The sequence below is a fragment of the Pan troglodytes genome, chromosome 2 (genome assembly GCF_028858775.2).
Source record: "Pan troglodytes isolate AG18354 chromosome 2, NHGRI_mPanTro3-v2.0_pri, whole genome shotgun sequence".
NCBI lineage: Eukaryota > Metazoa > Chordata > Mammalia > Primates > Hominidae > Pan > Pan troglodytes.
This window is the reverse complement of record NC_086015.1, coordinates 73,549,302-73,576,375: the sequence shown is the minus strand read 5'-3', so window position 1 is coordinate 73,576,375 and position 27,074 is coordinate 73,549,302. Positions and strand designations below refer to the sequence as shown.

At 39.4% G+C, this 27,074-nt stretch overlaps 2 long non-coding RNA genes across 2 annotated transcripts; one reads left to right on the top strand and one right to left on the bottom strand.

The window, feature by feature from the left end:
• Positions 1–14,322: 14,322 nt before the first annotated feature.
• LOC129143504 (uncharacterized) lies at positions 14,323–17,391 on the bottom strand. Its single transcript, XR_008547004.2, has 3 exons — positions 17,292–17,391; positions 16,574–16,631; positions 14,323–14,412 (listed from the first exon to the last, which is right to left on the bottom strand). It is a non-coding gene; the product is annotated as an uncharacterized LOC129143504 (long non-coding RNA).
• An 87-nt stretch (positions 17,392–17,478) lies between these two features.
• LOC129143505 (uncharacterized) lies at positions 17,479–24,539 on the top strand. The gene is made up of 4 exons (XR_008547005.2): positions 17,479–17,649; positions 21,815–21,959; positions 24,073–24,257; positions 24,387–24,539. It is a non-coding gene; the product is annotated as an uncharacterized LOC129143505 (long non-coding RNA).
• The last annotated feature ends 2,535 nt before the right edge of the window (positions 24,540–27,074 follow it).

Genomic DNA, 27,074 nt, shown 5'->3' with positions numbered 1-27,074 from the left:
ATATAGGTGAAATGCTATTTCACAGAATTGCTCAATCTTCCCTGGAAGGAAGAAGGTGAGGGAAGGGCACAGAGTGTAATGCTTTCAACTTTTTAAATAAAATGGCCGTTATTTTCCTAATAATTCCAATAGCCTGTTTGGTGTAGAAGTGGGGGAAGATGCTTCTTTCTTTTGCATTTTTCAAACTTGAAAGCATGGCTTCTGTTGCCTCAATGTTTTTAGCTCAAAGTCTTGAGAATTTCTGTCTTCACACTCTTCAATGGCTTCACACTGCTGCAATGGCTGGAGCAAAGTCCATTGACCTAATCGCAACCAGTCAACAGCTCCCTCTCTGGCATTTGACTCAGGAGCCAGTAATGTGACAGTTAATACTGACTCTTATGAAAGCAGCAGCAGAATTTAGGCACTTGGGGATCTAAGTCAGTTTTAACATCAGTAGAGGCACAAGCAGCAGGCTACTCAAATTGATCCTGTAGCCTAATTTTGACTGCAGTTCTGGCCACACATCCCCTTGAGGGTTTTTTTGTTTGTTTGTTTTGCTTTGTTTTTTTTTTTTGAGATGGAGTCTTGCTCAGTCACCAGGCTGCAATGCAGTGGTGCGGTCTCAGCTCACTGTAACCTCCACCTCCTGGGTCCAAGCCATTCTCCTACCTCGACCTCCCAAGTAGCTGGGACAACAGATGTGCACCACCATGCCCAGCTAATTTTTGTATTTTTAGTAGAGACAGGGTTTCACCAAGTTGGCCAGGATGGTCTCCATCTCTTGACCTCATGATCCACCTGCCTCAGCCTCCCAAAGTGCTCGGATTTCAGGCATGAGCCACCATGCCTGGCCTCCCTGGGGTTTTGAGCCTGTTTCCTGTATCTGATTCTGCCCTATTAATTCAGTGAGTTACCTATCTCTCCAGTGATTTTCTTCTTTGCCTAAGTACATCAGAACTGGTTACTCTTGCTTGCCATCAAGAACACTGATAGCTAATGTTTTCGTCAAGCTGAATCAAGCTGGTGGCAGACCCCACACTGCACTCTAATGTTAAACCAACCTTGCATTCCTGTAGTAAATTCCACTTGATCATGGAGTGTAATTATTTTTATTTGTGGCTAGATTCTATTCTCTTATCTACACTCTTGGCAATTTTCAAGTATATGATACATTATTATTAATTATAGTCACCACATTGTACAATAGATCTCCTGAACTTATTGTTTTGTCTAACTGAAACTATGTATCCTTTAATCAACATCTTCAGAATAGCACATCCTCTCACTGCTCCCTGCCTCTGGTAACCACTATTCTACTCTCTGCTTCTAAGAGTTTGACTTTATTTTCCACATATAAGTGAGATCATACTCATACATATATACATACTTCCAGAATTCCACTGTGTATATATACCACATTTTCTTCATTCATCTGTTGATGGACTCTTAGGTTGATTCTATGTCTTGGCTATTGTGAATAAAGCTATAATGAGCATGGGGGTGCAGATATCTCTTTGACATATTGATTTCATTACCTTTGGACATATACTCAGAAGTGGAATTGCTAGTTCATATGGTAGTTCTGTTTTTAATTTTTTCTCTAATGTTTTTTTCTTTGTATCCTTCATATTGAATCAGTTTCATTGATCTATCTTCAAGTTCACTGATTCTTTTGTCATCTCAGTTCTACTAATAACTAGCCCATCTAGTGAAATATTCATTTTGATTCTTGTATTTTTCAACTTTAGTATCTTCATTTGGCTCTTTTTAATAAATTCTATTTCTTTATTAATATTCCCTATTTGTTCAGTCATGGCCATCATGTTTTGTTGTTATTGTTCCTTAAACATGTTTTTTTCCCCAATTACTGGAATATATTTGTAATAGCTTCTTTGAAGTCTTTTCTGTTAAATCCAACATGTGGGTCCACACAGAAGCAGTTTCTACTGACTAGTTTTTTTCCTTGAATATAGATCCCACTCTCCTGGTTTTCCAGCTCTTATAATTTTTTATTGAAAACTGGATATTTTAGATAACATTTTATAGCATTTTTTCCTCAAGTGATATTTATTTGTTTTTTTATTTATTGTTGTTTTAAGTAACTTAACTGTACTTAATCTACAGAACCAGACTGTCTCCCCAATTTGCAGCCTGTGATGTCTCTGTTCAGTTTTTCTTTAACTTTTATGTTTTAGTGTGTATCTATATAGACTAGTGGTCAACCAATGATTGGTTGGTGCTTGTGCTCAAACACCTTGAGCCCATAAGGCTCCCACTCTCAGCTGGTGGTAATGTGATAGTTTCAGGAAAGCATTCAAAATTTGGGCATTTTTCAAGTCTGCTCAAGTATTTCCTTTCTACTGAGCTCTCTTGGTTATCAATTTTACAAATACATAAGCTACCACAAAATCAGGGACTTGTGGAATGCTTATTAAGCTTTTCAATAGCTAACTCATCTCCCTATAAAGTTCTTATTAGTCTTTTGATCTACCACTCATCCCAATCAGGACCACAATCAGCCTCAGAGAGCTGTAAGATTATCTCCTTTGCCATTGGGAACAGGTTTTCCATTCTCTGTTCTAAATCAAGTTAGCATCCTCCACCAACAAAGCTACTAGTTTTCATGGTTAATTCTGTCTGATAAAACTATTGTACTGAGCAACTTAGGGTGTGGTGTGGGGGTGGCTATAGGCAAGAAAACCATAGACTCCTACAGTTCTTACCTGAAATTGTGCAGTCTTTCACGAATATATGATCCTCCATTTGTTGTTTCTATTTGGTTGATTTCTAGAGCCCGAAAATGATTGTTTTAAACAATTTTGTCCAACTTTATAGTTGTTTTTTGTAAAGAGGATTTAATTGACCTCCTTACTCTTTTATACCATCTCCATTTTTGTATGCATCTTGTCTGTTGATTGCAGGTTCCTCAAAACAGAATTGTCAGAGCAAGTCCTCGGACACTAACAACTTTTTCTATTGCAGATTCTTACTTGAAAACATTTTATTGTCTCTTGTTGGTTCCCAAGAAATTGGTTGCATAACCCTATGAGAGTTGCATCTTATCCAACTCTTTTACCCTATCCTTCCTTGCTTTCCCTGCACAAATAAATGGCTACTGACTCCAAGCAGAAAAGCATGGTGGGACACTTATAGAAGCTTTTCTAGGAAAGACTGTGGAGAGAAATTTAATCACATACCACTCAGCAAAAACACAGAATAAATCTCCATTCATTAATTATTCCTTTTCCTCAGTTTTATTAAGGTATATGAAATATAACAATTGTATATGTTTAAGGTGTATGTATGTATGACATGATGCTTTGATATCGGTAAACATTGTGCAGTTATTACCACAATCAAGCCAATTAACACATTCATTACCTCACATAGTTACTTTTTTGTGTGGCAAGAATACTCAAGATCTACCCTGGTAGCAAATTTGAAGTACACAACAAATTATTAACATAGTCACCATGCTGTACATTAGAATCCAGAACCTATTCATCTTTAACTGCATATTTGTACTCTCAGACCAGTATTTCCCCATTTCCCTCACTCCTGCAACATTTGGTATTCCCTAGCTGTTTCAAAACCTATCAAATTCTCTCTTTGGTTGGGCTACTGCAGGGGGGCCTTCTGCCCTCACCTTTCCTCCAGATAATGCTTAGCTCTGTTACCACACTGTTTAAGATTGTCTCTACCCATTCCCTGACACACATGATATCCAACTTCTTCCTTCTTCTAACCCTAAATTCCAGTGACTAGCAATTAGTTTAGTCAAACACCTTCTTAACAGTGTCAGATCACGCACTACATAGATTCTGTACCATAAGCTAAGAAGATTAAAATGTCTTCAAATGTTAAACACTTTTTATAATCACATTCCACCACCTTATGCTTGGCAGACAATCCAACTTCTTACTTTGTTGAGAAGCTTGAGGTCATTTAATCTGAACCCCTTCATCTGCCTGTCTATCTGTGACTAACACTTATCCTTTATGCTTCCCTTAGTGCCCCCAACCCAAAAAGTGTGGGTCTTTATATCAACATGTACAGCCCCCTTCTTATGTATCAGTTAATGCTCTTTTGGTTGCATTTAATGTGATTCTGGCTAGGCTAGGCAAAGACTGATTTACCCAAAAGAGTAGAAAAATCAAGACCTGGTAAAGACCTTGGCAGTAGAAGCTGTGGTTCTTTCCTCTGGGATGGCACCATAAGATGACAATGTCAGATTCCTTTTAATACTGGTTCACTGCTCCAGTTTCAAAATCTCAGGAGAAACAACCTGATTGGCTAAACTAAGCTCATAGACCCCTCTGTAGACCAATCACAGTGAAGAAGGTGGAGTGGGGTAGAAGGAGTTTGTCAAGGGAGGAAAGAGAACGAGAAGGGGCAGGATAGATGAGAAGAGCACTACAGTGATACTGACACACTCTCCCCTCCTGGCTTTTCCTCAGTTGTTTCCTTCTTTGTATCTTTAAACAAGCACAGATATCCCCTAGTTTGAAAGAAATTTTCTTAACTTTGCAACTTTCACTTATCTTAATTTTTTCCTTCCTTTCATCAAAATTATCTAACAAACCACCTACTCAGGTTGCCAGGCAGCCAACTTACTTCCTAAGGAGAACTTGCACATATTATTCCTCTTCACCTTTGCTATCTTAAATTCCACCTTTACCAGAAAGCCCTGTCTGACACCTGCTGCCTCCCCACCTCCCAAACCAAAAATCTCTAAAACACCATTTGGTTTCAGGAAACAACATTATTAAAAATGTTAAATAAATGCTGTTTATTTGAATTTTAATGATTTTGTAGCTTGTATTTAATTTCTTTAATTTCTTTTGTTTCATAGGTACCTTAGAGCAAGAAGGAGTTTATAACATGCATTTGTCTTTGTGCATACTACATGTAAATAGCATTACAGTAAAAATAATTTAAGTTAACCCTGAGTGCCTGATATAACACTTTTCTTTAAACAAAGTCTAAAATCAAGAAACACAGGTCTATGACATCAATTTATCATTAATCCCCTATTTCCTCATAGGGTATTTAACCTCACTTAGTCTTGTTCCCTACAAAGGCACTATAAATTTTCAAAGGTAGGGACAATAACATTTGTATTTCTTTGTGTATCTACCTCCAAATATCTAGTGGTATTTCAAAACTATATTTTATTGAGTGAACACTTGGAAGCTGTGTTTCCGAAGGTTTGTAGTAAGATTCTACTATAGATAATAACTACCTTTTATTGAGTACTGACTTATATTAAGTTCTAGGAATTATGCTAAGTGCTTTAGATAAAGTATCTCAATTAATCTTCAAAACAAGTTTATAGAATCTGTCCTAATTAAGATATACACTTTACAGATGACAAAACTGAGGCTCAGAAAGATTAAATAAATTACCTAAGGTCATATACCTAGTAAACACTACAGTTGGGATTTCACATAAAAAAATTATTGTCAGAGAGCAAAGAGCAAGACTATTACAACATAATTTTCATGATAATTTAAAGCTCTTTTATTTTGTAAGATATTTATAGTTAATTCAGTTCCCGTCTGTAAAATATTGATAATTATGTCTATTCTTCTTATTGCATACTTGCCCAAATAGTCTAAAAGTTAGTTAGGGTTTATTTAGTCCTGGATAGCATTTCACTTTAGTTTTGTACTAAGTCTGTACTATTTCTATCAGTATGAAGAAATTGACACTCAGGTAGTAGAACAATTTTTTTAAATGTAACTTTGCTCTTGATAAGAGGATATTTTAATATTTCAGGCTATGTTTCATAATTTTGGAAATGCCACGCCAACGCATCATTAACAACACATTTCTGCCCACTGACTTTCCATCCACAATAAATAAACATGAGTTGTAGTGATTGTTGCACAGAGATTCAATGCCACTAATGTTTCAACCAATGAGGAGCTAGCTATATAAAACACACTATAAACTAAATCTTAGCATACATTGAATAGGCATGTTTCAGCTCAATCTTTGCCTGATAATTACTGCATTTATCAATTTTCCGGCAATTATACATGATAAAAAAATTTCCAGACTTTTAACTGTCAGTGACTTCATTTAACATTCCAGATGGCATGGATAAGCTAATCTGAAGAAGAGGGGGCTATGTGGTTATCATACATTATCACATAGCCTGGTCATGACCAGGTTTTCCAATTCCTATGACTATAGCCAAACAGGTATAGTCCAATCCCTATCACTATAGTAGCCAAAACCACTCTGCCCCATCAATTATGCTACCCTAGCAACTTTTTAAAGAAAAAGCCTAAGAGCTAGAGTGGTCCCTATTCTAAAAAATAAATATTTAAAGAAAAGAGATTAATTTTCCTTGTCATGAGGGAAAGAACAGAAAATTCTCATGATGGTCAACAAGTTTCTGCTTGCCGTAGACCCCACCACATACTGCCTGGGTGACACCATTTACCTCTCCTTGGCAACCAGTGTAAAGAATTCTGTTTCCTCTGCCTGGAGTTCTCCATCATTCGCCTGTCTCGCCCCACCCTGACCCCTCCCCTTTCTCCCTCCTCATTCATCAAATTTCAGCTTAAGTGTTACTCCTCAAAGAAGCATTCCCCCACCAAGTCCAAATCCCTAACAGGCTCTCATTGCAAACTGAACCCTTAGGCGGTGTCAGAAGTACTAAAATTAGATAATTATTTTGAGAGTAGACACTCTGTCTGGCGGACAAACCGCAGACATTCTCTTAAGTGTACCTGGAGAGGGAGAGGAAGAGAAAGAGGGGAGGGGAGAGAAGAATGATGTATTTAGTTGTTCAGGGAGAAGCAAAGACACATGATGCAGTACCAGAGAGAGAGGATGAGAGAAGGCCCAGTTGCTGGGGTTGTTAAGCATTGGCCGTGTGTTTGTTTAGGCCAGCCCACACTTCCTGCTTATGATGGGCTTCTGGAACTTGCCAGTACCCAAGCTCTCCTCTTCTCCCTGGGCACATTGCTATACCACATTGCCAGCCTCCCCTGCAGTTGAGTAATGCCATGTGACTGAGTCCCAGCTGATGGACTATGGACAGAAGTGATGTGCTGCTTCCAGACGGGGCACCTTAATTCTCCCACAAGCCCTGCCCAGCTCATTCTCTCTCTGTGTTCATTGACTGGCCAGGGAACAGGATCCAGCAGAAGATTCAAGGCTCAGTGGAGCCATTAGCTAGAATAAGTCTAAGTTCCTGAATCACTTTGTGGAAGGTCACCTGGCAAAGACTCAACTAACCTGTGAAATGAGTGGAAAACAAACATTTCCTTTGTCAGGTCATTGTGAATTTGGTGTTTATTTAAGCAGCTAACTTTAACTTCCATGAGACATCTCAGTATTCTCAAATAAAATACCTTTCTTTGGCTTGTATTGGTTTGAAACAATCTAAACTATTTACTATTAATATATATATATATACACACACACTCACATACATATACATAAACACACATATATATGTAAAGAGAGATAAATATATTTTATATATATGAAAATATATTTATCCTGTTATGCATTACTATGGAAAGGGCAAATTTAGAATCAGCGATACTGACTCAGCAAGAATCAAACCTAAAATTGATTACTGTGTAACCAAAAGAAGTAAAAAAAAAAAAAAAAAGACCAGCAAACAACATACAACTATCTATTGATCATACATAATGTATATACTTATACGCAAACACACATTACACATTCTCACACACAAATTTCAGTACACAGCCAGGTTGAGAACCATTGATCTAGAAGGATGTACACCAAACTATTGCTAAGGAGGGGGCTGGAAGAGGAGGAATCCTAGATTATTACTGCCAAAAGCATGTTTTTAAAATGAACTTTCTTTTTTGCTTAGGTAATGTATGCATATGATACAAAATTGAACATATACAAAAGAGTTTGTAATACAAAAATGAGCCTCTTTTAAGTTTTATCTGTAAGGGACCCACTTTCTGACTTTGACATCAGAGGAAACCACAGACACCAACTTCTTGTTATCTTTTCACACTTAAACAGAAATATATAGTAGCATTATTTTCATATATTATATATATTTTATATTTACATATTTGTTTTATATTTTATGTATGTTTCTGTGTAAGCAAAAAAGTATGGCTAATTTTGAAACAAAGGGGAGATAAAACAGGATGACATAAAAATTAAGTCTGTGTTGAACTGTACATCATTCTAATTAATCTAATCTGATAAGTAGAAGATTTATATCACAGTGGATCTTTAGCCTGAATTCATTCATTCTGTTTTGCTCTATCCCAACTTTAATTTCAACTCTGTTGATATCAATTATGGAGATCTTTTCCCTCCTCTATGCCACCTCCTCTCCCCTCCCTCCTCCCAAGCAGAATCTGTCAAGCATCATCTGCTTCCAAACCGTGCCATTCAGTGTGTGTGTGTGTGTGTGTGTGTGTGTGTAAGTGATTTATGTGGGAAGTGATCCTAGGGAGTGAGAGACGGGAGAGACACATAGTAGGAGACAGGGACACTGTAAAGCCCAGTGGGGGTCACCTGCTGCTGCTCTGGGTGACCATTGCAGGTCCCCCGGGACCTTTTGAAGAACCTCATGAAATGCTTCTCAGAATTGTGTCTTGAGGTGGGGGGTGCATATCTCCCACAGAAACCATTGCTGACTGTGTACCATTCACTTTTGGATTTGCTTCTTAATGGTCCCGAGGCAAAGCTGTCTGGTTGCACAGATGTTAATTATTCGAGACTACTCTTAATTAGTTGTGTGCGTTATTCATTCTGGAACCGTGACAGAAAGCCTCAGCCAGTTTGGTCCCTGAAGACAAAACCTGGAGGGCTTTCCAAAAGCTTGGATTCTGATCCCTCCCCATTGTCTCTCTTCCTTATTGAACCAAAACATTTCAGTTTAGTCAAGCTCACAGAAGCCACCCTCCCGTGGGGACATTTAAAATTAAATGCTTAGGATGTACATGACTTTTTAAAGCCCCTTGCACATACAAGCTAAAAGCTTCGGTGCTGCTGCCTAGTGAAATGATCCAGCTGGAAATCGAGTCTTGTTGTGGAGGACTTGGTCAGCTCTGACTGGGAGCTGACCATTTTCCTCTGACTTGCAATTTCCCTTACTCGGGTGATTTCCACGTTTCCCTGTGCAGTGTATTAAGTACATTGGCTGCCTTCAAGACCTTCTAAATAATTAAAGCTTTATTGAGGAGAGCATTGTACAGATTAGGGCATTAAATACTAATCGGCTTCTTCATTACAGTCTCCTACACACACAAAACTGGAAGGAGGGGAGGTCCCAACGCATATTAAATTCTCCATCCCCCTTATAATTCTCCTATTGACAAATGTGGTTGCAGACAGGATCATTTTGAAGGAGTTTGTTAGAAGACATTGCTGGTCTATCCTTTTGGGAAACCCAATTTTGTTGTTGTTGTTGTTGTTTGTTTGTTTTTAAATGGAATAATGGGTGGCAAAAAAGCTTCCTTTACACTGAAGATTAGCTCCAGGCAGGAACAAATGAAACACTCCAGAGAATGAAATATAAGCAAGAGAAAAATCACTTTCCAACAGTTATATCAGAAGGGGAAATAGACTAGTGCTCATTTTAAAGAACTTCAGACCCAGCATTCTTTTTATGAGCCTGGTGTGAGTGCTTAGCCAGCAGGGGAAAAGGAGAATATGATATATTATAATGACCATTTAAATTCTGCTTTGCAAAATAACCTGGGTTGTTAAAAAGAATGAGATGGCTGTATATATACCACCGTGGAAAGATATCCATGATGAGATAAAAGAACAAGTGAAGGAACAGAGCAGTAGGCATACTATAATTCCATCTGTATAAATCAAATGATTAAAAACTCTATATAGAATGTACATCTGTTTATAAATGTATCAATGTCTAGAGATAAACATACCTAGCTATTTTGGTGTTTCCTGTGGGAGAAGCAATTGATGTTAGGAGAGGAAATGAAAGCTTTTATTTGTTGTATTACACCAACATTTAAAACATAAATTAAGAAAATTTCATTAAAAACAGCTGGCAGGGTGCGGTGGCTCATGCCTGTAATCCCAACACTTTGGGAGGCCAAGGCTGGTGGATCACCTGAAATCAGGAGTTTGAGACCAGGCTGGTCAACATGATGAAACTCTATCTCTACTGAAAATGCAAAAATAGCCAGCCGTGGTGGCAGGCATCTGTAGTCCCAACTACTCGGGAGGCTGAGTCAGGAGAATCACTTGAACCCAGGAGGTGGAGGCAGCAGTGAGCCGAGATAGTGCCACTGCACTCCAGCCTGGGTGACAGAGCGAGACTCTGTCTCAAAAAATAAAATAAAAAATTAGCTGAAGCAATTTTATTACTACAAAGCTTTGTTGTGACAGTTAAGTGAGAATCCTAAAACAATTTGCAGCAAAGGAATTGTATGGAAAAGTGAGTTGGGTTTCAGAATTTTGAAAAAAATTCATGGGAAGATGGAACTATTCAATTGTAAGTGTTAAACTACCGACTTGAAGAAAAGTATGTTTGGGGCTTTTTTTGTTTGTTTTTTGTCCTTGGGGCTATTTTGGGGCAGAAATCTAGTTTATTTTTCCCACCTCTCTCAGGAAGATTCTGCATATTAAAAGCAGTGAGATAGTTTGAACAGAACCACGCATGGGGTTTGGAACCAAAGAGAATTACACTCAAATCCTGCCACCACTCTTTATTAACTACGTGACCCAGTGCAACACACTAGATTTTATTAAGCAGCAGTTTTCTCACCTATAAAATGAAGAGAAGAACAAAACTGAATCATTATAAAATTTAATTAAGATAATATACATAGAGGGCTTAGCCTATTGGCTAGTGTAAAATAAGCATACTAGAAATTTTAGCTACTTGTAGCTATTGTAGAACATACTCTTGGGGGCGGTTCCAAGATGGCCAAATAGGAACAGCTCCAGTCTACAGCTCCCAGCATGAGGGACGCAGAAGACGGGTGATTTCTGCATTTCTAACTGAGGTACCAGGTTAATCTCACTGGGGCTTGTTGGACAGTGGGTGCAGTACAGTGGGTGCAGCCCACTGAGCGTGAGCCGAAGCAGGGCGAAATGAAGGCAGAAATAAAGACGTTCTTTGAAACCAACGAGAACAAAGACACAACATACCAGAACCTCTGGGACACATTTAAAGCAGTGTTTAGACGGAAATTTATAGCACTAAATGCCCACAAGAGAAAGCAGGAAAGATCTAAAATTGACACCCTAATATCACAATTAAAAGAACTAGAGAAGCAAGAGCAAACACATTCAAAAGCTAGCAGAAGGCAAGAAATAACTAAGATCAGAGCAGAACTGAAGGAGATAGAGACACAAAAAAAACCCTTCAAAAAATCAATGAATCCTGGAGCTGGTTTTTTGAAAAGATCAACAAAATTGATAGACCACTAGCAAGAATAATAAAGAAGAAAAGAGAGAAAATCAAATAGATGCAATAAAAAATGATAAAGGGGATATCACCACCGATCCCACAGAAATACAAACTACCATCAAAGAATACTATAAACACTACTACACAAATAAACTAGAACATCTAGAAGAAATGGATAAATTCCTGGACACGTACACCCTCCCAAGACTAAACCAGGAAGAAGTTGAATCTCTGAATAGACCAATAACAGGCTCTGAAATTGTGGCAATAATCAATAGCTTACTAACCAAAAAGAGTCCAGGACCAGAGGGATTCACAGCCGAATTCTACCAGAGGTACAAGCAGGAACTGGTACCATTCCTTCTGAAACTATTCCAATCAATAGAAAAAGAGGGAATCCTCCCTAACTCATTTTATGAGGCCAGCATCATCCTGATACCAAAGCCAGGCAGAGACACAACCAAAAAAGAGAATTTTAGACCAATATCCTTGATGAACATTGATGCAAAAATCCTCAATAAAATACTGGCAAACCAAATCCAGCAGCACATCAAAAAGCTTATCCACCATGATCAAGTGGGCTTCATCCCTGGGATGCAAGGCTGGTTCAATATATGCAAATCAATACATGTAATCCAGCATATAAACAGAACCAAAGACAAAAACCACATGATTATCTCAATAGATGCAGAAAAGGCCTTTGACAAAATTCAACAACCCTCCATGCTAAAAACTCTCAATAAATTAGATATTGATGGGACGTATCTCAAAATAATAAGAGCTATTTATGACAAACCCACAACCAATATCATACCGAATGGGCAAAAACTGGAAGCATTCCCTTTGACAACTGGCACAAGACAGGGATGCCCTCTCTCACCACTTCTATTCAACATAGTGTTGGAAGTTCTGGCCAGGGAAATCAGGCAGGAGAAGGAAATAAAGGGTATTCAATTAGGAAAAGAGGAAGTCAAATTGACCCTGTTTGCAGATGACATGATTGTGTATCTAGAAAACCCCATCGTCTCAGCCCAAAATCTCCTTAAGCTGATAAGCAACTTCAGCAAAGTCTCAGGATACAAAATCAATGTACAAAAATCACAAGCATTCTTACACACCAATAACAGACAAACAGAGAGCAAAATCATGAGTGAACTCCCATTCACAATTGCTTCAAAGGGAATAAAATATCTAGGAATCCAACTTACAAGGGACGTGAAGGACCTCTTCAAGGAGAACTACAAACCACTGCTCAGTGAAATAAAAGAGGATACAAAGAAATGGAAGAACATTCCATGCTCATGGGTAGGAAGAATCAATATTGTGAAAATGGCCATACTGCCCAAGGTAATTTATAGATTCAAAGCCATCCCCATCAAGCTACCAATGACTTTCTTCACAGAATTGGAAAAAACTACTTTAAAGTTCATATGGAACCAAAAAAGATCCCGCATTGCCAAGTCAATCCTAAGCCAAAAGAACAGAGCTGGAGGCATCACGCTACCTGACTTCAAACTATACTACAAGGCTACAGTAACCAAAACAGCATGGTACTGGTACCAAAACAGAGATATAGACCAATGGAACAGACCAGAGCCCTCAGAAATAATACCACACATCTAAAACCATCTGGTCTTTGACAAACCTGACAAAAACAAGAACTGGGGAAAGGATTCCCTATTTAATAAATGGTGCTGGGAAAACTGGCTAGCCATATGTAGAAAGCTGAAACTGGATCCCTTCCTTACACTTTATACAAAAATTAATTCAAGATGGATTAAAGACATATGTTAGACCTAAAATCATAAAAACCCTAGAAGAAAACCTAGACAATACCATTCAGGACATAGGCATGGGCAAGGACTTCATGTCTAAAACACCAAAAGCAATGGCAATAAAAGCCAGAGTTGACAAATGGGATCTAATTAAACTAAAGAGCTTCTGCACAGCAAAAGAAACTACCATCAGAGTGAACAGGCAACCTACAGAATGGGAGAAAATTTTTGCAATCTACTCATCTGATGAAGGGCTAATATCCAGAATCTACAAAGAACTCAAACAAATTTACAAGAAACAAACAAACAGCCCCATCAAAAAGTGGGCAAAGGATATGAACAGACACTTCTGAAAAGAGGACATTAATGCAGCCAACAGACACATGAAAAAATTCTCATCATCACCGGCCATCAGAGAAATGCAAATCAAAGCCACAATGAGATACCATCTCACACCAGTTAGAATGGCGATCATTAAAGTCAGGAAACAACAGGTGCTGGAGAGGATGTGGAGAAATAGGAACACTTTTACACTGTTGGTGGGAATGTAAACTAGTTCAACCATTGTGGAAGACAGTGTGGCGATTCCTCAAGGATCTAGAACTAGAAATACCATTTGACCCAGCCATCCTATTATTGGGTATATACCCAAAGGATTGTAAATCATGCTGCTATAAAGACACATGCACACGTATGTTTATTGCGGCACTATTCACAATAGCAAAGACTTGGAACCAACCCAAATGTCCATCAATGATAGACTGGATTAAGAAAATGCGGCACATATACACCATGGAATACTATGCAGCCATAAAGAAGGATGAGTTCATGTCCTTTGTAGGGACATGGATGAAGCTGGAAACCATCATTCTCAGCAAACTATCACAAGGACAAAAAACCAAACACTGCATGTTCTCACTCATAGGTGGGAATTGAACAATGAGAACACTTGGACACAGGAAGGGGAACATCACACACTGTGGCCTGCTGTGGGGTGGGGGGAGGGGAGAGGGATAGCATTAGGAGATATACCTAATGTAAATGATGAGTTAATGGGTGCAGCACACCAACATGGCACATGTATACATATGTAACAAACCTGAACGTTGTGCACATGTACCCTAGAACTTAAAGTATAATAATAATAATAAAAGAACATACTCTTGTTGCCAGGTATGGTGGCTCAGGCCTGTAATCCCAGCTACTTGGCAGGCTGAGGTGGGAGGACTGTTCAAGGCCAGGAGATGAAACCTAGGAAAGGTGTTCAATCAAAAATGAATTGACAAATGTCCACAATGAAGCCCTATTAAGAAATGTACAGTTTGCTGTGGTAGAAAACTTCATGGTCCTAGAGAGTAGCTATTAGCCAGCCACATGTGTCTATTTACATTTAAATTAAATTAAAAATTCAGTTCCTCAGTCTCAGTAATATATTTCAAGCACTCAATTGCTACATGTGGCTATCAGCTAATGTATCAGACAGCATAATTATACATTTCTATCATTGCAGCAAGTGCTTTTGGATAGTGCTGATACAGAAAGTTGAGTCTGATCTTGTTCTGAACTAATTGGCATGGTAGAACTAGGGCTGTACGGTGCAGTGAGAGAGTACTGTTGAGTGAGACTCTGGTTTCCAGTGACAATGCCACTTCTTTGTGGCATTCGGCAGCTCTTTTAGCCTTTTTAGGACTTGATTTTCACATCTATCAAACAAGGACACAGTAATTGTAATGGAAGAAGTCCCTTCAGGCAGCCCCCAAACAAGACTCCCATAATTGGCCTTCTCCTGCCACTTATACTGGGTAAATTATTGGATCACGGGGTGATGTAGTGATGAGCAAGGAGTGAGGGGCTGTATTTCCACCTACCGGTGAACCCTTGAGGATTGTAACCTCTGCTATAACCCCTTTCTCTTACAGGCAGGTACCTTCTTGTCCCATTTCCCCTGCAGATCCAAATTCACTATTCACACTAAGTGTGAGGGCATTTCCAGACTAGCAGTTCAGTATAGACAAGGATTATTATCAGCCACAATGGCACATTGTACAGTTAACTTGGTGCAGATTTCAGGCCTCAGTGTCGTTTGCCTTCTGTTTCACTCCCTTTCTCAAAACTAGGTGCCTGCAGCCTCTAGCTCTGCTTTTTCTTGCTAATTCACCTGACCCTCTTTACAAGGCTAAGGTCTTCTCTTCCTTACCCACTTTTTCCAGTTCTGGAGGTTCAAGGTTTGTTTCTCTTTGCGTATCAGTTAGCAACAAGACTCTAGGTAAAACAAGAACCAGTTCTTTCAGCTCTAACTCTACAACTGATCCTGAATCCCTCTTCTCTCTATCTTCACTGCTACCTGCAAGCCATCCTTGCCTCTCACTGGGTCAACTGCCAGTTTCCTCACTGATTAATGAATTCAATAAAATCTTTAACAAGTGCTTTCTTTAAATATTTGTATGAGCATCAGGATTTTACCCTTTTTTGAAAATTATATATTAATAATACGATTTAGTCATTGATTAAATCCATCCCCCACAGCAGTTTGATCTTCACCCAGCAGCCAAAGTGGACCTTGTCCGATGGGTAAAGCAGAGGGTGCCTCTCTTTGGCTTTAAAGTCCTCTTATGGTTTCCTGGAAACTTCAAACAAAATTGAAAGTTCTTAAGGGGGTCTGGAGCCCATGTAGGATCTGGGCCCTAACTACATCTATCTCATCTCCTATTATTATCTTTCTCAATCAGATTGGAGGGAATAATTTTTGCTTCCATGAACACTATACAATATCTAGACTCTAGAAGACATTCATAGAATCTGAATCAGGTAGATTCAGATTATATGAAAGGTATTTTACAGCTCTGTAATTTGGCAATGCCAAATAACTCTTGCCTCTAGATATGCAAATGAATACTGTTCTTTAGAAATTCAATGGGCTTTCCACCACACCTGAAGAAACTAGTTTTGTCTCTGTTTACACATTCACTTGAATATTCCTTAACTCCATATAAATTTGTGCTGTTGTGACTTCTCTTTTGAAACATTTATAACATCTGCTATGATCTCTCACTGATGAATAAATTAAATTAAATTAATTCCTTAACAAATGTTTATGTTAAATCTGCATGAGTCATGATTTTATCCTTTTTTGAAAATTATCATTTAGCACATTTCGGCCACTTGGTTCCTCTTTTTTTCTCAGATATTCTAGCTGATTCCCACCTTGGAATCTCTGCACTTGTTCCCTTTGTCTGAAATTTCCTGCTTTAAAATCTTCTCATGGCTCACTTGTCTTTATTGAGAGCTCAGCTCAAATGCCCCCTCTTCTGAGAGACCTTCCCTTACCACTTGTCTTAGTCCTGTTTGTTCTGCTATAGCGGAGTACCTAAGACTGGGTAATTTATAAAGAAGAGTAATTTATTTGGCTCACAGTTGTGGAGGCCGGGAAGTCCAAAATCAAGTGACCACATCCTGTGAGGGTCTTCTTGCTGTGTCATCCCATGGTGAAGGCCAGAAAGAGAGAAAAGATGATACAACATCAAGCCCTTTTATAATCAGCATGAATCCATTCATGAGGCTGGAACCCTCACAACCTAAACACTACCCATTAGGCCCCACCTCCCAACACTATTTGCATTGGGCATTAAGTTTCCAAAATATGCTTTTGGAGGGGATACATGCAAGCCATAGCACCACCCTAACCTCAATATCTATGCATTCTCTCTTTTGTTGTCCTCTCAGCACTTACTCATTATCTAAAATTTTCTCCTTCATTGTATTTGTTCAACTATTTCTCATCTGATCCAGTCATCTTTCTACCCCAAGAAGACGTGAAAGCAGAGATTCTGTACATCTGGTTCACTACTTATCACTTGCCAGTGCCTGACACATAGATACACACATGTTTGTTTGAGTGAATGAATCAATGGAAATTACTGAGGACCTTAACTTTTCCAAAATTACTTGACCTTTCCAAACCTCAATGTCATCAATTATAAAGAAATAAATGACACAATAAACATAATTTGCACCAAAATAATAGAAGGGGATAAGTCAATGAAGATATAGATAAAACAAGATTGGCTGAGTTGGTAATTGTTGAAGCTGGGGTATTTGTACACAGCAGTTCAGGATACTAATCTACTTACTTTGAAATATGTTTGAAATTCCCGTAATAAAGTTTTAAATAAGAATGATGTATATCAGTTTCCTTTGCCTAGTTTTAGGACTCTTCTTCTCCTTCAGCTCATGTAAGCCAAGAACATGAGTGTTTAGGGGGATCTTTGGGTCATAATGGTCCAAATGGGTTACCTTTGGGTCACAATGGCCCATGATGGGTTACCTAGAAGACACTGCTTGCAAAATTAACACTCAAGAAAAATGATCCCAAAGCAGCATTTCCCAAACAAAAGTGATGAATGGTAGATCTCTTCTTGGGAACTTGATACCTGATGGGGCAAATTGACCCTGCAATTGGCACCGAAGATCAGGAATTAAAAATCAAATGTAAGAACTTGGGGGGCAGGCAAAGCTACAGTTATTTATCGAGAGCAACCAGTGCTAAGTACTTCACTGGAGGTATAATAAAGAGCAGTAGAAAACAGGATCCATGTGGTTCCTGTCCTCAAGGAGCTTAAAGTCCATCAGAAGAGATGGATGAGGATGCAGACCTTTGTAAGGCAGGGATGTAGGTGCCATGTCAGAATGCCCCATAGAGTGCCACGTAGCTTCAGCTCAGCAGGGTCAGGAAGGATTCCCAGATGAGGGTCAGCTAAGGTTTGGGGGATAAGGAACAATGATAGCTAATGCCCCATGAGCTCTGAACTCTGCTGGGCACTGTGCTGGGCACTTCACATGTTTGAACTCATTCCTCCTCACAACAGCCTTTTAGTTGAGGAAACAGAGAAGTTAAATCCTTTAGCCAAGGTCACACACACACAGCAAAAGTAGATTCGGAAACTGAATCCAGGCAACCTGGTTCTAGCATCTACACTTGTCCTGAGGATGCAACGTGGCATCCCAGGTGAAGTTAATCAGGCTAAGGGAGGAAGGACAAAGAAGATTCCAGTCAGAGAGAACAGTCCTGGTAAAAAGGGGAGAACACAGAGCATATTCAAGGAACCCAAAGCACAGGATGGTGGGAGTTAGTGTGGGAGAGCGAATGTGACATGAGACTGGAGAGAATCTAGACAGAGACGACAATGGAGGGATCGTTTAAGAATAGCAGGCACTCGGCATGAGTGAAGCCAATGTAAAGCCGGAGGGGCAGGGCCATTTGGAGATTATGTTCCTCAACCCACTCCACCCACACCAGCTCAGGCGACCACTTTCCACTTTCCCAGGTAATCTCTGCAGTTTCCTTTTGTCTCTTATTCCCACAAACTCTGCTCTTTGTTTCAAGTTCCCACCTGGTTTCCATTTCTTGCCCCAGCGTCATCCATGGACACTTTCCTAGGAAGACAGATTACATTGTAGCTAAAGACACAGGCTCTGAGATCCAGTGACATCTGGATTTGAATTCTAGGTGTGTCACTTTCTACCTACGTGAATTTGGACAAGTGTTTTAATCACTCTGACCTTCAGTCTTCTAGTGTACAAGAAGACAATACTAATAGCTTTAACTCTAAGATTTTTATGAAGATCCAAGTGAGATAAAGAGTGTGAAAAATTTAGCAGTGAGTGGCATACAGGAAATGCTCAATAAATTAGGACTGCTGGCTTGGCTTTATCGTAGCTTGATTCTTGAATGCTTCCTCCTCTCTCTGGCTCCCTTACGGGAAAATTACACAAGAGGTCATGGGAAGTAAGGCTTCTGCACTTGCAAAGCTAAAGAATCCCTGTTATTTGGAATGAATAAATCGTGTCCTCCCTTCCTCAAAAGATGCTGATGGAAAGTGAGTGGAACACTTCTCTCTCTCTTTCGATGAAGCCTCCCTAGGATAACAGGACTGATGCTATCTTCCTTGGGAATTCTTCTGAGGCCTTCTGCTTGTAGGTCTAACCTCTGAGTAGACAGGTTTCTAAGAACTAAGAAAGTATTACTGTGGGGAACTCAGCAGGTAAGACAGAAATAAGTTTATTTTAATCTAATTTGAGTAGAAAATATTTGTGAAGATAAAAGGACATTGACAGATGAGGTAGGAAGAGGTCTGATGAAAGACAGAAGAGTTTAACATTAGGAAAACAGCTTGATGGGGTAGGGGAAACTGACATCCATTTTCATTTCAAAGTCAAGGATAGAATTAAATATGCTGTAAAGCCATCTTTTGCTCCCTAGCTAGCGTATTGAATAGAAATGCTTATGCTCCTAGAAAGCGAAGCATATGGTCATGTTCCCCAGAAAAACCTGATGGCCAAGACAAATAAACATGAGCATTATGTTGGCAAGTAGTATATGGGGTTTGCTATTTTTTATTCTTCCTTCTATGCTTGTGATTCTCAAATGGGACTTGAATGCTACAATCCTGCATTCTGCTCACAAGTGCTCCAGCCTTCTCACTCATGCTCTTCTCTGTCTAAAGATTCTTTGCAGAAAAGATCATTTAATGCATTTGTGAGTTTCACTCCCTGTTAAAATATGACAAAATCTATGTACTAATGAGCTGGGTTTAATGGGAGTATTTCTGTTCCCATACATAAGTTGAATAAATAAGATATTTGCATACATGTTTATTTTCATCCATTTGTACAAAGAATATAATTTTTTTTCCACTTGCTGGTTTGCTTCCAGAAGGGAATACAGGAGATACCATTGAACCCGCAGGGATGACCTTCTGCAATTAGAAATATAAAAAGCACATACTTGTCAGTGATATGCTGAAAAGGAAAGACAGTCACAATCTCCGTTGCTTCATTTCTCTCCCTGAGTCAGCATGGCCCTGAACCACAATTCTTGGAAAGAATTCTGAATTGTTTGTAGTAAAATTCTTGTCCTGGTAGTGGCCTCCAGGATAAGTCATAAATTCTCCGCATCTCAGTTTTCTCATCTACAAAACCAAAGGAGAAATGAAATTATCTCATTTGTTTCAGTCCAAATTCCAATTCTCCATGCTATCTTTTCCTTCTTTAGGTATGAAAAGAAATAAATTTGACTAACATTTGAACCTGAATTGGAGGGTTAGGACAAAGGGAGACTTTTACGTTATGTTATTTTGTTCTAGATGCCACAAATCTTTCCAGCAAATGAGCAATGATGGTGTAAGTCACAGTTTAGCCATCTGATCAGCTGTTAATAAGCAATAATTTAAAATAACACAAAGAATGATAGGAGCCTGGAGGAATGCTCTAGATATAATATTGAATAGGGAGAGAAATCAGGAAGCTAAGGTGCATAAATAGAATCATAGCAAGGATGAAAATTATAGAAAAAAGAGTAGTGTTCACATTTTAACAGTGGTTTCCTTCTGTTGGTGGAATGATGGCTGAATTATTTTCTCTACTTCTCTATTGTTTTTTATACTATTCTGTATATTAAACATTCTCTTTATATGCTGCTCATTTTCCACAGGAGTGTGTTCTATTTTCTAATCAAAGGTGTGTGATTTGAACAATTTTTTTCTGGCCATGGGTGATGGATGTCTGTGTCTAGAGTCTACCGCTCCTTGTGACAAATGGCAGGAATCTGAAAAACAGCCAGCTGGGCTGGAGATATAGCCTGTGGTCACTCGGGAGAGCAAAGCACTCTCTACTAAATAGCTATTGAATCTGTGCCCTTGGTATTATTAGAGCCATCCACCACCCAAAGGATCTAGCTATCCACAAATGACTTTCAAACTATTAAAATTGAATAGATCTCCTTGAGTTAGAAATAGGCCATTGACACTGTAGGCGGCTAAGCTGCTGTACAGGTGTTTCAAAGAACTTATTTATGACACAATACTCTTCCTCTACTGAAGAATAGATTGAGCCATAATCAAGTGCCAATAGGCATTTACTGGGTGTGTGCTTTGGGCCAATCCCTGTGCTAACCCCTGAGGATATGGGATGACTAAGATCCAGTGCTGCTCATCAAGGAATCACAGTTTGGCACTTGATGCAGACATTGAAACAGGTAGTTGCACTACCATGTGAGGATGATAGGAATAGGTGCAAGGAATTGTGGGAGCTCAGGAGGGAGCCTCCAGGTTACCCAGGAGAGAGTGGGAATTCTTCCAAAAGGAAAAGGTTCCTGAGCTGAGTAACAACAAATGGGTGCGAGTTAGTCTAGCAGGGGAGTTGGGGAAAGAGGAAGCACACCAGGCAGAGGAAGCAGCATAAGGAAGGCTGGGAGGCAGGAAACAGCATGGAGTATGACCCCATAAGCCATGCAGCTTTGCTGCCGTGTAAAGTGAGTGGTGAGGATGAGAATAGAGAAGAATAGAGCCTGGATCATGCAGGACTATGTGCATCCTGTGAGGAGATGGCAAATTAGGGCCTACAGACCAAATCTGGCCCACCACTGGTTTCTGTACATGAGTTAAAAATGGCTTTTTCCATTTTAAGTAGCTACTTTTTTTTTTTTTTTTTTGAGATGATGTTTTGCTTTTTCTCCCAGGCTGGAGTGCAGTGGCATGATCTCGGCTCACTGCAACCTCCACCTCCCAGGTTCAAGCAATTCTCCTGACTCAGCTTCCCAAGTAACTGGGATTACAGGTGCGTACCATCACGCCCAGCTAATTTTTTGTATTCTTAGTAGAGACACAGTTTTACCATGCTGGCCAGGCTGGTTTTGAGCTCCTGACTTCAAGTGATCCAGCCATCTCGGCCTCCCAAAATGCTGGGATTACAGGCATGAGCCACCGCGCCCAACCTGAAGTAGCTGTCTTTTACATGTTTGCGTAAGTACCTCCATTATATCCTCTATTTTGCCTCTTGGCCTACAAAACCTAAACTATTTACTATCTGGTCCTTTAAGAAAATGTTTTCCCACCCCTGGACTAGAATATATCCTGAAGGTGCTAGGGATCCATGGAGGGACATGAGCTTGGGAGTGAGCTTAGGAAATAGGACTGTAGCCAGGGAGACAGCTGGAGGAAGCTGTGGTGAAAGATAAAAAGTATCTGTGTTAAGGCAATGGTAGAGAGAAAGTGGAAGTGGATATCTGGGGAAGATCTCAAGGTCAATTATGGATGTGTTACCTTGGAAATGTGTGGGGACACGTGCATGACGTCTGTCAGCTATTGCGTCTATAAATCTGAAATGCTCTGAAGAAAGGTCAGGCTGAGTTCTAGTCTTAAGAGGCATCAGTAAGCAGATGTGGACTGGAAATATGCAAGTGGATGAGAACATCGGATTGAGTGAGTGTGTGGGCAAGGTGAGGAGGGCAGAAGGCCAAGGGCAGTGTCTGGAGGACCACAGTAATTAAAGTGTAAGAGGGCCAGGCGCGGTGGCTCACAACTGTAACCCCAGCACTTTGGGAGGCTGAGGTGGGTGGATCACCTGAGGTCAGGAGTTCGAGACAGCCTGACCAACGTGGTGAAACCCTGGCTCTACCAAAAATATGAAAATTAGCTGGGTGTGGTGGTGTGCACCTGTAATCTCAGCTATTCGGGAAGCTGAGGCAGGAGAATCACTTGAACCTGCAAGGCGGAGGTTTCAGTGAGCCAAGATCACACCACTGCACTCCAGCTTGGGTGACAAGAGCAAAATTCCACCTCAAAAAAAAAAAAAAAAAAAAAGAAAGAAAAAGAAAGTGTAAGAGAAGGACAAAGAGATCACAAAAGAGACAGCAAATGAGTGAGCAGAGAGGTAGGAGAACCAGGCATACTTTTTTAGGGAAGCGAAAGAATTAATGAATTTCTGTTTTTTAACTTTTAAAATTTGTATTATTTTATAGAGACAGGGTCTTATTGTTGCCTAGGCTGAAGTGCAGTTGTGCAATCATAGCTCACTGCAGCCTCAAACTCCTGGGCGAGCAATCCTGCCACCTCAGCCTTACCTGGAACTACAGGCATGCACCACCAGGCCCAGCTAATTTTTTCTGTTTTTTAGAGACAGAGCCTTACTATGTTGTCCAGACTGGTCTCAAATTCCTGGCCTCAAGCAGTTCTCCTTCCTTGGCCTTCCAAAATGCTGGGATAACAGATGTGAGCCACGGTGCCCAGCCAAGTGAAGAATTTCAAGAAGGAAAAGTGGATCAACAAATATTTCCAGAGCAGCAAAATCTTCCAAACGTCTTAAGGACTGAAAAAATGTCCTTTGGATTTGACAATTAGGATGATTTTACAAAGTTATAGAATTTTCCATAGAGTTAAAAGAAAGAACGGATGAAATTTTCTCCCCCCACCCCAAATTTCTCTCTGGGTTCCTGAAATTACTTGTTAATCCGATGTTTATAGACTCATGGGATTCATGCATTGGTATTTGTAAGAAAAGTTTAAAGAGTACCACAGAGGATATTAGAACAATCTGGATTAGTGACTGAGTCAAGGGCTGGAATTATTATATTTGGATTCATGTTAGAATTATTTTCCCAGTGAATGTAATAACTACCTCATACAAAGATAATATGACTTACTTAAAGCATAACTTTTTAAAAAATATACCACTTTAAAATAAATAAGCAGGTGGAATAAACAAGAAGGCTAACAAAGAACCTGTATGATACCATCAGTAAATTCCTTAAGAAGAACAAAAAATAACAACAAAAATTAAGAATGTAGGCCAGTGTGGTGGCATGTGCCCATCATCCCAGCACTTTGGGGGGCCAAGGCAGGAGAACCACTTGAGCCCAAGAGATCAAGGCTGCAGTGAGCTATGATTGATTGTGCCACTGCATCCTAGCCTGGGAGACAGTGTGAGACCCTCTCTGTCTATCTGCATAATAATAATATAGAATGTAATAATGAATTAGGTTTTAAAAATTATTTAGATAAGAAAGCAAACTGCTGAAAAAGGGAGGAGGTTGGAAAATTAACAAGTTAATGAACAGGCTCTCTTTTGCTTGCCCAGAATCCCCTCCAGGAATAAACCCCAAGCCTTCCTATTGGAAAACCACAATTCGCTCAGTCCTTGCCATTCAGAAGAAAGAGATGCCATTTCTAGCTCTAGGTGGAGACATGCCAAACTCCCAGCCAATGAGGAGCCTCATCTCTTGGACCATAATGATTGGTTCAGTGACGGGCCGAGATCTCAGTGTGAGTCAATGAAAATCATGCTTGGATCTTTCCCTGGCACTAATTGGAAAGAGGCCCCCTCTTTCTACTGGGATTGGTAAATCAATAGGATGCGTACAAGGAAACACTGGTGACCATATTTTCCCCTAGGTGGCTGCCTGCGAATGAAGCTCCCAGAGAGGAAAATGTTCTCGAGAGAGGGAGAGAAGCAGTTTCCTCATTTAGGTCACCAGATCCGGCTGTGCCTAAAGCAAGGTCTGGATATTTCAATTACAACAGCCAAATAAATTTCCCTTTTTCGCTTAAGCTGGTTTGATTTCAGTTTCTGTGACTGGCAGTCTAAATAGTCCAGATTGATAGAGTAACTAGATTATTTGGGAGTAAAATGTAGCTCACTCTAAGGGTGCCCAAAATGATAAACTTTATATGCGTTCTAAAACATGGTCATTAGTTTAGTCAAGGGTTGTTTGTTTTGAAGCATGGGAAACTTACTCAATTTGCTCAAATAAATAGGAGTTTGTTGTATCAAGTCAAAGGTTGCTCACAAAACCCAAGGGCATGAATTAAGATCAGGCATCACAATGAAGAATAAATGGTATGTATAGAGTCAGCAGAAGTCAAAGGAGCTACTCTTTGTGCTTGTCTCTCTTTTGGGGTTCACCAGATATCTCTATTGCTCCATGAACATCAGTTCCATTATCTGTTTTCCTGGCCCCTAAGAAACCATCCTCAGGTGAGTTCATCCATTGCTGATATACATTGCCATACAGGCTCAACACCTGCAGGTAGAACTGACCAATCTTTTCAAGTGCTGATTCTAAATACCTGGGAGAGAGACCGGTGGGAAGTCAGAAAGAGAGAGAATGAATGTGATTGGGTCAACCTGGGACAGATGTCCACCTTTGAGCCAATCAGCTGTGGCCAAAGCGTAGTGTTACCGGCTCTATTGCTCACTGAGAGGGCCAAGGCAGTCATTACCTCCCTAAACTTCTGAATCAGAACATGAAAAAGAAACAAACAAGCATGGCACAGTAGAAAAAGCCCAGGATTTGTAACTCAAATTCTAGGCAGAACCTGCTGAGTGTTTTTCATTGCTTCACTCTCTTCTGTGGAACCCCATTGCCTCCACTCTGCCATGATTAACTTCTCTGTGTGAACAGCACTATGGAATGAGGTCATGTGCCTAAGATGCTCTATGAAAAAAGTATTAGTTACGCTTATGAATATCGGATGTCAAAACCAAAGTTCTGAATGAGTGTGCAGAGTAGAAAGACCATAACTTGGAGTTAGAAATATGGACTTCAAACCCCAATAGTTAAACTACTTCTATCTGTGTCATGTTCAGTACATTTTCTGAATATTTTTTCCTCAACACAAAACAAAGATAAAAATATCTGGTTTACATGGCTGATGTAGAAATTACATAAAGTATTAAGTATGAAGTACCTAGCTCAGTACCTATGGCACTCAGTAGATGTTAACTGTTATCATTATTAGTTATCAAAGCATATTATTATCATTTATGCCAAGGCAGGTCAACTCTTAATACAAAAATCTGCCACTATAATGTTTCAAATAATCACTTCTGTTGGAAAAAAAATACTCTATGCCATGTTTCTTGTTAAACACTGGTTTATAACAGTAGAAATACCTAGAAATCTTTTTAAAAATACTGATTACTGGCTCCCATTGTAGACCAAACAAATCAGAATGTCTGAGCCTGGGGCCCTAGCATGTATATTTGTAAAAGCTTTACAGTGGAAGATTAAAAAACTCATTAAATGTTTGCAGAATGCATGAATGTGTAAATGAATGAACTATGGATCCAATGAATAAGTGAGAGAACACTACAATGAATACATTTATAATAAATTGGGGCAAAAAATGTTAAATTCCGTATTCTATGATGTTTTTATTTAAAAGCAGATTTACACACAAATAAAATGTTTAAAGCAGTGACACAAAAGAAAGGGTTAGGTTGGATGTATCAAAATACAGCTGTTAGTTTTGTGATAGTGTTTGTGTGTTCTTCAGTGACTTACATCGTTGTTAGAGAGCCAGATGTTGTCGGTGAAAAGTGCATTCCATAGTAACGAATGGAACAGTATAAAACCACCATGTGAGGACACAGACATTTGCTTCCAGGATGGAAATGCCTCCTCTTATCTACTGTGGTCGTTGCTTTGTGTTTATTTCTTGGATTCTCATGTCTTCATAGCGATGGAGCTGTTGACAGACTGGAATGCCCCAACAAATTATACTCCTTGAGTGTTTCCTCCTCCTCCCTGATCAAGTTTTTGAATGTTTCCTTCTTATTCCTGAATTGGCAGGCAGACCACTTCTTTTTCAAGCACTTAATCTACCAAGTACCACAAGTCAAAATAAAGATACTTGCAAGGAAAGAATTCAAGAAGGAAAGAGCTTTATATAGACCCATAGGCTCTGTTTAACCCATAAAAGGTCAAGGGGAAAAAAAAGTCCTTACATAATCACTAATCAAAACTCTGATGTGAAGTAAAATTGATATGCCCTTGCAGTGTAGCTCAAAACTACAGGCTTGGAAAGACTGAATATTTTAAGGCTTAGCAGCATATGAATTTCAGAAATGGAGACCCTAAGGAAATAAGCAATGAATTAGAAGGATTTTCAGGTGAAATATAACATGGCTACTGAAAGAAGAAAAAGAAAATTGGTTTCATTTTATTAAATATCACTGATAAAGTTGCTCTGCTTCAGAGATCTAGAAAATCAGAAAGAATAAAGTAGTAAATTAAAGTGGACTCATAATTCACTTTAAAATTATTGCATGGATGAGTGAGAAGGAAAGACACTGAAGAG